This window comes from Scaptodrosophila lebanonensis, unplaced genomic scaffold (assembly GCF_003285725.1).
Source record: "Scaptodrosophila lebanonensis strain 11010-0011.00,11010-0021.00 unplaced genomic scaffold, SlebRS2 tig00000043-arrow-pilon, whole genome shotgun sequence".
NCBI classification, from domain to species: domain Eukaryota; kingdom Metazoa; phylum Arthropoda; class Insecta; order Diptera; family Drosophilidae; genus Scaptodrosophila; species Scaptodrosophila lebanonensis.
The window spans coordinates 3,211,702-3,223,414 of record NW_022060545.1 but is presented as its reverse complement, the minus strand read 5'-3'; positions in this window follow the sequence as shown (position 1 = coordinate 3,223,414).

Sequence of the window (11,713 nt, the reverse complement as noted above, 5' to 3'; positions counted from 1 at the left end):
GCTACAAGTTGGAAAAAGAAATACTTATTAAAATTGTAAATTACAGCTTTTTGTAATGTAATGTAAGGGAAGAATTTGAAACGAAGAATTAAAGTGAAGAATAATTCATTAGAATATGGATCCCACGGTCTGTGTTTTTTTCGCTTATTTAGTCGTCACATAAAATTGAAATAATTATTTATTATTTATATTCAACCTAAGTCCTGAAATTTTTGTACCAGCATTTTTTAAAAATAACAATACTATATTTTTGGGTAAGCTGAAAAGCAATAGTGGTTTTTATTCAATTAAAATAAGAACGCTTAAAAATAGAGCTAAGCTTATAACACAGCACTAGATGCGAGTGAATTAGTCACAGAATGCATAGCAGCGTATCTAATATTTGTTTCTTCATAGCCGGCTTGCTTGGTAGACTCGCTCACTCAATAGACGCGACATGAGTGCTGCTTAATAATTAAGGACTCACGAACGTGGTCGTAAACTTGCACGAGCGCTGGCGACTTTGGTGTCTGGATTCCAGCAACCACAACAATAATGCCAGAGTGTAGTCGAAACAACAACAATGAAATCTAACTAAATGCCGTATAACTCCAGCTAAGTTTGTTGCAAGTTCATTTATGCGGTATGCGCCTGTAGACTTCATCACTTAAAGCTCCATCCCCCCGCCGCTCCTGCCACGCCCCTCTCTTAAACATGCACTTAAATCAGTCGCCTGCCACGTTGTCAGTGTCTCCTGCACTTTGAACGAGTGCCATGTCAACTTTGTTGTTGCACAACCACATAAAACGATAAATATACATGCATATGTATGTATGTACATGTGCATGTGTATGAGTATGTGTGACTGTCGTCGTAAATTTTGTGTCGTCAGTTTTCAGTTCGCTGCTGCTCCTGCTCCTGCTCCTTCTTTTCCTCCAAGGACTTCGAAGCCTTATCAACGTCGTTCCAGCAGTGCACAATTTGCAGGTTTATTAAGTAAATTTGTCATTGCATTTTGGAAGCCCTAAATGAGTTTCGTTTTTGGGTGTAAGTTTTTTGAAACATACTCGTTCGTATTCCCCAACCTACCCATTTGTTCATTAATTTGGGCCAAGGCAGAGCGTTGACAGTCAGTTCAGTTCAGTTACATGGAGCTGATTATATTTCAATTGCCTTTTTGGGCTTAAACTGGAAACACAACGCAGCTAATTGGTTTGGACATTAAGCATTTTATTTTTTCATAAGCTTACAATGATGTGTCTACTAATTGCAATCGACATAAAAGCTTTACGTGGCATTCGTTCTCAATTTTAGAGTAATTTTAATATGAAATAAAAGAACGAGTTTTTATATTCATAATTTAAGCAATGATTCATGTTGTTTATATACCATAGTGAATTTAAAATGAATACTATTAGTAAAGATGTGTATTATCGCAGCACTTTTAATTTCTTTAATAAAATACTGAAAACCAAACTGATATAAACGCGCTCAAATATATAGTGGATTCATTTAAATTCGAACAGCATCTCCACTGTATTATTTAAAAATTCTACATTATGGGTTTAGTTTGCACCAATATGAACATAAATAATAATGAATATGAATAAATTTAAAATAAATCTAATCTAATTAGCTTAAAGTTAACATTTACTTTTATTTAATTTATTTTTTAACTTGTAAGTGAAAGACTTAAGCGTCTAATGCATGTAACACGCAGAAGGAGGCGTGGTATACTTGTATTCCATGTTATAACAACATATCTGATCAATCTGACAGGAAAAATCGATAAAGACATGCCCATCTGTCCATTGATATGAACTTTTGAACCCTTAAAGCTGTAGCCACCACACCCAGAGTAAGTTTATTATTTTATAAACCTGCCATAGGAATGATCAGTACAAAAAATCCATTATAGTTTATTTCGGTATAACAATCAAAAATAGTATTTTTGAATTCTTTATAGTGCATCATGATGTTATGTTTAAGTTAAGTTTAATCAAAATCGAGTACAGCCGCCATAGAAATGACAACAGTTGATTTTAGTTCAACAGGTGTAGGCTAGAAAGTGCGTGTACAGGAAATTAAAGACAACTTTTTTTTTAATGTTTATTTAAAGTTATTTAAAGTTTTTAGTACAAAGAAGTTTTCTTCATACTTATTATTGTCTTAAATGACAAAAATGTTGAATAGTAAAATTTTTATCATTTTTTAAAACCGCTACAGGCAGCTTCAAATAATAAAAAGAATTAGAACGCAAAATGTTTATCGCTGATACTTATTGAACGCTAAGTGCTTACCACTATAAATTATAAAATAAATATTAATTTATGGACCCCCACTAAGCATCCACCCTTCGCCATTCAAGGGAATGCGATTTAAGTTTGACCCAAATATAAAGTTGTTCCATGGGGGTTGAGCTTGATGGACACGCGCCTAACCCACAGATAAGGCAACAGCAGATAAACACACTCTCCCCCTCCAGCTAAAAAAAAATAATAATAAATAAGGACAAGCCTACACACAGGGGTGGCAAGCTGTGGAAGACACGATGATTTTGCAACTGCGCGAATTCGATGAAAAGACAAGAAAGGGAAAACGAAAACATGATGCTGACATAACAAATCACTGAGCTGATTGTCTGGCAAAATCGAGGACACTATAGAAGCCTCAAGCGGGCATCAAAGACGCATATTCATATTATTCCGCGAGCCTGTGAATTGAAATGGCTCTGAAGAGCATGAGTAGAGCAACAATATCAAGCTTTCATATTTGCATAAATATTTTCCATTGATTCCTTGCACAAGTATGTCGGCACACAACCCCGTCTTTTCTGCTCAATTCGTCTCGGCGCATAACTCGAGTAACTTCATTTGCTGTTTGCTGTCGTTGGTGATGTTGATGGTTGGCTCAGTTTTTGTTGAAACAGCTGGAAGCTGTTTGCTCGTCTTGTTGATTTGTCAATTTTTATTGCAGACTTTCAGGCGCCGCCAAACAAATGAGTTTCATTTTGTTTTCCAGACACACAAAACTCATGATGCGAATTATTGCATGGCCAGAGCACAAAGCAGCATAAATCAATTTATTGCTGTTGATTATGGTTTTGTATTTTGCATTTGGGCCATGTTGTTTATTATTTCAAATTATGTTTGTTGTTAAGTGCAATTGTTTTGTTGTTATGCTGTTTCATCGGTGCCCAAGCGGTAAACCAAATTTTGAATGTTATTGCGCATTTCATTTGCCCATTGACACGACCGCGTGTCTTTTTTCAGTACGACGATGTATGTTTTGCAATAGAACAAACCACAAATTAAACCTTGTCTAATATAACCACAATTTAGTTTATATTAAATGAACATTGCTTGCGAAAGCGAGCAAACATTTTGCGTACAGTGTGAAAAGTGTATGCAAAACTATTCCATGAGAAATTTAAATTAATTTCAACACTTCATTATTTTTTGCAATTCTGTAAGTTTTCAGCAATTATTGTACAATTGTACCTTCGATTATCTGTCAGTGTAGTATACTCGTATGCAATCTTTTGGGGGCTAGCATATAAGATGCACTGCGATTGTGCTTGTCGCCTTCTGCATTTTTAGATCACACTAAAGGCGGCAGAATTAAAGTTAAGGTACATATTTGTTTATACTTTTTATTTCTAAATTTCTCAATAAACTTGATCTGGAATTTATATAACTACATACTTTTCTTAAAATAAAATAAAACTAGTGTAGATACTGTTTCCCCTTTTCAGTGCGTATATTTGAATCCCATCGATTTAGAGTTCTAGAATTGAAAAATATCTTCAGCATACTATTTATTTCATTCGATCAATTATTTTTCTAAGTGAATGCAACTCTTGCCGGTTGCTACCTGAACAAGCTGATACATATTTGTGGGCATCTAAAGACAAATAACACCAAAGTTTAGTTAATTTTGACACCAAGGGCTTAGGCATGTAAAACAATTACAATTACTGCAATTTTCGACTGTTATGGACAAACACACATACGAGCAAATATTTGAAAACAAACATTGCGAGCATTGTCGAACAGCCACAGCCACACACATGCTTGCATTGGTATCTGAAGCGTTGAAATGTGAAAATGTAGATCACATTTGGGCACTTGTTTCCGGCAAGGCCTAATGGGAACAACAACAATAACTGGAAACAACAACAACTTGTGACTAAATATTAAGCACGCTCGCATAAGCGCACGTACCACATTATGCGTAACTATGTGCGTTCACATGCATATGTGAGTGTAAGTGTGCTTGTGTGTATGCGTAATGTAGTTTATTTCGTTGTGGCACATTAACTCAATAAGCAGCGAAATGTGAGTGTGCCCAAGTAAGAATCGAAACTGCAACGTAAACAGTTTTCAAATGAAACGAGACCCACTGGCTGCCCCACAATCATGTATGGCTGGTAGATGTGGTTTTTTTTTGCGTTTCGCGCCACAATGTAGGCAATAGAAATGGCTTAGCTCTTTAGAAATTATGGGGCACCCGCTTGATGCCATAAATCTGCCACCGATAATCTGCCGTTGAATTAATTATCGATTACAATTCACACCAGCAACTAGTGCGATCTCTTTCTATCTCTAGCCAGCACATTTCGCTCTCTTTCTGGGCTATCAGCATCTTGGCAGCTAGGAAGAGTGAAAAATGCTTATGGATTGAAATTTTAAACGGCATGATTTGCGTGTTTTGTGCCTCGCTTCATTTGTTGTTGATTTTGTGGTTATGTGTGTGCGTGTGTATGCTATGTGTGAGCGCCTTGGCACCGGCATGCTATTTGTCTTCTGCATGATTAATGGAATGGCAACGCCCCCCTCTACTAACCATTATGGTAATGAGTTTGCCAACGAGAGACTCGAAAACATTTCGATCCCAGCTTTTCCATTGCCAAATTGCTGCCTGGTTGTATTGCAGCATTTATGTATTTGTGTGGCTTTGTTGCTTCTCAACACTCACAAATGTGAAATTAAAAATTAATTCTGGGGCCAATGCCTGATTAAGATTGAGCGTTTCACTTTGACATTTGCTTTGAAAACACCATGACTTTTCCAAATGAAAGTTGCATGTGATTTTAAAATGTATGCTCATAACAATGAAGTTGCAAACATTGTGCATAAAGGCTATAAATTATTCTGACACTTCATTAATACTTAAAACTCAGAACAAGCCTACATTTTTAGTTAACAATTATTTAACGAAGACAAATAAGTAAATCTTAAACTTTAAAATTTTACACGAGGGTTCTCCTTTTCTTGAGTGACTTATGTTTTTTCTTTCGTTTATTTGCATTTTTTATTACAAAACAATAACCAATTTTCATGACTTTTGTAACTTTTTCAAGACTGCAAAGTTTTGAGTATTTCTATATCAATTTTTTCAATTCTCTGTTATTTTGTTCAACAAAAACTCATCAGGAAACATAAATAAAACTTTGTGTCAAAATTGATGCAATTAAGTAAGCAAAGTATGAAGCTTGTAGCTATTAAGTGTAATTGTTGGTGTACTAAGTGAATTGCCGAACAGATTATAGAAAACGAACTTGAAGCCGAGAGACTTTTTAAAGAATAAAAAGATTTAACTTCTGCCCAATCCACAGCTGAAGTCAACGAAGCATTTCATTTACATATTCTCATCTTGTGGTACTCAACCATGCAGATTCACAGAACAGGAAGCCGGCGTCACTTTAACATTCCGTCAGCTCGACTGCTGCCTCCGAACGGCGAAAATGACAATTTCTGTCTGCACAATTACACCCAGACTCATAAACATACTCGTATATAGTATGCATAGTATTCTACTTTATTGTCGTGCATAGCCAACCATTTAGAAGATTACTTTTTGGGCTTATTTAAACCAGTACAAATGATGAACAAAGCGCACAATATTCATTTAGGAATTCTTTCATTATTGTTTTAAAGCTTTCCATTCCAATTTATGTGGCAAAACATTTATTTAACTCGTGCCTTTGACTAAAAGTTGGCATGCTAACCGCATTCAGTCTCACTTTCATTTAGTTTGTACAAAGCCACAAGTTATTAACTCATGAGCAGAGAGCAGTTCATAAAAAAACCAACCAAGCGGCTTTACTCTGCCACTGGGGAAGTGAGAACAATGGGGATTGAAGGCTTGTGGCTTGCGGCTGCCGTCCCACAACATCAATACGTCAAAACAGTCGGTTATCTAGAAGCAGAAATCACCTGACATGGACAATTAATGTTCCATGTGTGTGTACAGGGAAGCATGAAATGCTATCTGCTATCTATGAGAGGTAATTTGTCTGTGTAGGCGCCTGTTTGACAAACGATGAGTTCCACAAATTTGCGGCACGCAACTGAACTGAAAAGCATGAGCTATGACGAGATTGGCGCAAAATCCCAAAGAAAACAAGAGAAAATTCATAAATTGCGCACTTATCATGACATTCATTTCCAAATGAATTGCTTTAGCAATTTAATGAGATTAATGCCATATAATATATAGGGATTTGCGTTCATCATTTTCAAATGTCACATTAATGATGCATAAGTAGGTTTATTTATAGGCTTTTCAACTCATCGAAACGAATATGAGGAAAAGGTATAATACAGAAATTGTAAAATTGTATCTAAAATTGTAGTAGAAGTTACAAAATGCTTATTATAACAATTAAAAAAAAATTGCATTAGGTAGTTTTTAGATTATAGGTAATTATTTAAATTTTGTATCTTCCTTAAACTAGCTTCCAACTTCCAACTTCAATAAATAAGATGCATATATATTAAATAGCAATTAGTTTGGAGGCTTTTAACAAATAAATTCAACTCCAGGGTTTTAAAAATCGGCCATTGAAAAATCTCAATTTTAGATGCAAACAAACCGAAAAGATTACAATTTTCCTTAAAAAAAAAATTTTTTTTTTAATTTCTCAATAATTGTTCCACCAAGTTTTTAAATTTTGGAAAAATATATGCATTTTTAGAAAACTCGATTAAAATGTTAATTTTTAACAAGTTCAGTTCACTTGTTAAAATATTTCAAATTTTCCTTATTTATGCTTCTGAAAAATTTTAATTTATAACGTTATTTCAGCATTCTTATTTGTATTTTTTTTTTTTTTTTGCACTGTTTGCTTAAACTCCGACTTTTGTGATCAAGCTTAAATCGTCCAGTTTTCTATTACAGTGCATAGCTACCTGCGATTTCTCCAAAGTTATTAAGCCCCAAATGACAGCCCATGAATAAAATTATGGAAAAAGAAATGAAATATGTACGTTTGTACACATTATGCCAACATACGTTTTTATGCTGGCGCATAAAAAAATAGCAGGTGGAGAGAATCGTAAAATTAATTCAATGCGGTAATCAGTTGGCCAGGGTCCGGTAGAAATGCCTAGACAGTATCCAGCAGGTCCGTCCTGACATCGCTCGACGGCCATAATTATGGCAAATGACTGCAGGTGAATCTAATTTGAATAAAAATTTGACTCATTTATGTGCAGAAACACGCGCAGCAGAGCAGGCACAAACACCCACACATACACACACGCAGGCAAACAGAAGCATATTGGGAGTTGTTACTAGGGGAGAGGACCTCCACCACCCAACAGATATATCACAGTCAGCAGGAGCCGGGTTTTCCAAGCACATGCTTAGCAACAACACCGAAAAACACCAGAAGGAAAGGTCGGCAGGTCGAAGATTGTATATTCTGAAATGTTTATTTCATTTGTAAGATGAGTTTGGGAAGGCACGGATTTTATATACTCAGTAACCAAATAATTCAAATCAAATTTTCAATATTTCAAAATTTAAATACCTTGACTGTTCCGTTTTTTTTTTTTTTAAGTAACTCATTTTTTACAACTGCAGATAAAGGAGTAGCTGGCCATCACAACAGATTGTAGTTGCAGGAAATGCAAAGAACCGGAATCGATTGAAACGCTGGAACCTCCCTATGTAACTGCCCCTCATTCGTAACATTTTGAACAAATCACTTAAACGGGCTTGCATCAGTGAAGGAGGGCTGGTAATGGCGGTCCACCGGAACAACCTACGTCAGATATAAGATTAAGCGTATAACAGAAAGAGATGAACACTCCTCCAATGTGAAAACAACTTCAGTCTTCCTCGAGCACAGTTTTCTTTTTTTGCCAAATACGATGCTTTTACAAAAAATACTTTAAGGCCTGCTCTAGATTAAGATTAATAAAAAAATAAAACTCAACCTTCAAAGCTCTTTAGTATGACAAGGTAAATATGTTAGCTCTGCGAAAGCAACAGATTAATTATGTTTGTGTAAGTATTTCTGAGTGTTATTTGTATAAAAATGTACACATTTTCGGATTTATTAAATGTTTTTAATGAATTGCGTGGTGAAGCTTCTTATGGGAATGACTTTGACAGATGTACGTATAGCAACAAATAAATTTTTAATATAAAATGCTTTACTGAAATGTAGTAAAAATGAAAGTACTTATAAATGTGAAAACGATTTATATTGAAATTCTGTTACTCTCTTACGAATAACTATGACGTAGAGAAGAGTTCGAAGCTGCCTCATATGCGTCACAAACATCCCAACAAGTTATTACCTCCCCAAAAGTGTGTAAATAAAGACAAACGCAACAGCATTAAAAATGTTCAGAACGAAGCAACAAATGGCAAAGTGGAAAGGTGAGAAGCCTTCACTCCGGGCCTGGCACATTACACTGCTCAATGAGCTGGAGGAGGTGTACGCATCCATCACACACACTCACACACACACACACATACATGCGGACCCGTATGTACAATAAACCCAACCCCAAAATCCGCGACGTGCAACATAGCAATTGCTGCCATAAACTTTTCTTTTCACTTGCCGGAAACGGAAGTGTTAGGAGGGTTTTTCCCAAGCCCACCTTGCACCCACGAGTGTCATGGCATGGCATCTGAGGACAAGGACATTGGCATATTTTCGTGCATGTTTACCTACTCCTTGTGTAGTGGCTGATTTCCTACAAGGTTGATTTTATCCAAACTCTTAATTATTGTCAGACTGAGAGATAAGAGCTACGTTGGTTTTGTGCTCTTAGGTGACCTTGACTTAAGCTCACTTGCTTGGCAGATGGTCATACGATCATACAGTTATCTGAACGAAAGCTAGCGCGCTTATCTTTTAAGCTATACTAATATGTAATGCATTGGCACTGTACAAAAAGTTAGATTTTTGGCACTCTCCACTTATATTAAGTAGCAAAGGCCAGGCATTGCTAAAGAGAAGTTTGAGCTAAGCGGACGTGCATATTTAAGTTTTGAGACAACAATAAATTATTGTGATTTACATTACATGTGCTTTTATTCAAATAGCACAATACGCTAACAAATTTACAAGAATTGGGATAATAAAAATCAGTGAAGTGTATTTGCTGTCTGGCAAGGTATGTTATTACTGCTAAATTGGTACCCTTACTAAAGTAAAGATGTTTATAGAAATTGGTCTTGCCGGTATTATCCAATAACCTCAAATTGGTGATATTCTTGAACAAGTGGTAGATACGGTTGGAGAGCACGACCACCTGAAAGCTATAATTGCTAATTCCAAAACGTGGGATATAATTTGTGAACCACGCAATATCCCCAAACTTTCTACGACCAGTCCTAATTCGACTGGGAGGCGCTCGGATCTTCCCAGACAGCATCCAGTAAAAGCCATTTGTCCAGTCACTTATTTAAACGGAATGGCCATGGATGAAATGGAAATTTAAGCTCCACGTAGCATATTACGTCACCCGTCGACCACCACTTGCCGTCCCAGTCGCAGCTCAACACCCAGCTTTAATCTTCGTTGGCGCGACTGCAATTCCATTATGAGGATTATATAGATCTTCAATTCACCAGGATATATGTATATATATATATATATATCTATGCTGCATATCTATATAGACGCATAACTAGTGCATTTTTGCCTTTTGTTTTTTTTTATGCTGACCAGTCAACGTTAAAATTATAGATTTATTCCATCGATCTGGTCACAATAACGAAACAATAGAGATAATCTCCTGTTCATTTAAAATTAATATTAGTATCACCTTAATTTGTATACCAACTTCGGTACTTGCACTTTTGTATGGCTATATATATATATTTAATACTTATGATCTAGCATATATAATCAACGTGCTGCGTCTTCATTGAGCTCAACGAACACCACGCCGCAGTGAGTATGTCATGAAAACTAATACCGAAGTGCATTTATATTTTCTATAATTTTTATATTGAAATTAATTATTTAATATTGGGTTGTTACTTTGGATACAACACTGAACAGAAGATTATTATATTAAATAGCGAATTTTTGGCCAATTAGAAACGACCATTAGATCTGTTTATTTCTATTCTAAGTAATCTCCATTCTGTATACGTAATTTTAATTATTTTCTTTGCCTCCTTTGGAATATTCGAAATAATTTTCTTTTAGTGGCTTGGCCAAATACTATGAAAATGTTTAATAAATGAAGTTAAATAAGAAATGATGACTTAAACCCTTTGAAGTGTCCTTACTGAAGCATGATGAAGCTCTACTAGACAAGAAAGCTTTTAGTTGTATTAGGGTCAATTCACAATCGATATATATACATGATTGAATTGCATTGGTTGGGTGGGTAAAGAAAGGGAACAGACAACACCTTGGTTCCCAAACAACAAGTAATTGATCTGATTAGGCGATCTATTCTGTCGGGTAGTACAGTAGGTTTTAGTTGGTTTTATTGATATTGCTTTTTACCGTTTAGTGCACCTAAAATATTGTGCGAGAGTGTATGTGTCTAAAGTGTAGGAAGAACCCCGACAATCCGGCGAGCTAGTTAGAGCATAGCTAGAGGTGCACGCCCCGAACCTTTGGACAATATATGTAGTTCGTTTCGTTCAACAAAATTCATGATTATTAACATCTGAGCGTTGAAAATAGATCTGGACGATCCGCTGCATAGCCACATAGGCGGCACGCTACACAATTGGCGCCCAACGTGGGGCCTCGACATTAAAACCAGAACACCAAAAAGTTATGCATAAGATCACCCTATGCATGTTCCTCCACGTAAGCTCTGGCTTTATTCCATCCAAATAGCGAAATAGTAATATTCCTAGTGAATGACTTTGGATGTTAGTGTCGGTTATTGATGTTATTTGCGGAATTTGCGATATTATTCACAAACGTTGGATATGTCGACCGGAATATATTCAGTAAAGCCGATAATGATATCTGGATATGAATTCTATTAGGAATACTTCCCAAATCAAAGTATTAGTATTTTCTTCAATTCAGTTTGGCCAGTTGCAATGGTTATTTCTGGAATAAGCGGATGATAATCGAGGATTTCTTGGTTTGCCGACCGAAATATAAATCGCATACTTGGTTTAACCAGATTTTTGGGGATTTGCTTTTAATTATCAATTTAGATGAGAATTAGTTCAGGTTTCGGAACTACAATCATCTAGATAATTTCATTTGGTGGTTGTCCAAATTTGATTTTTTTTCTCTAGCTAAATTGCAATAGAATGGTAATTCATATTGTGCTTAACAGATCAAAATATTCTTGTTGTTAGATGTTTAGTAGACGGATTCATGCTTCAAAAGGACAAACGTAATTATAATTTTGAAAACAAATTCTGTGACAATGGCTGTACGGCGAAGTACAGAAGATATCTCTCTTGCAATTAACACACAAGATCCCTTTTGTGCTGTTTGTCA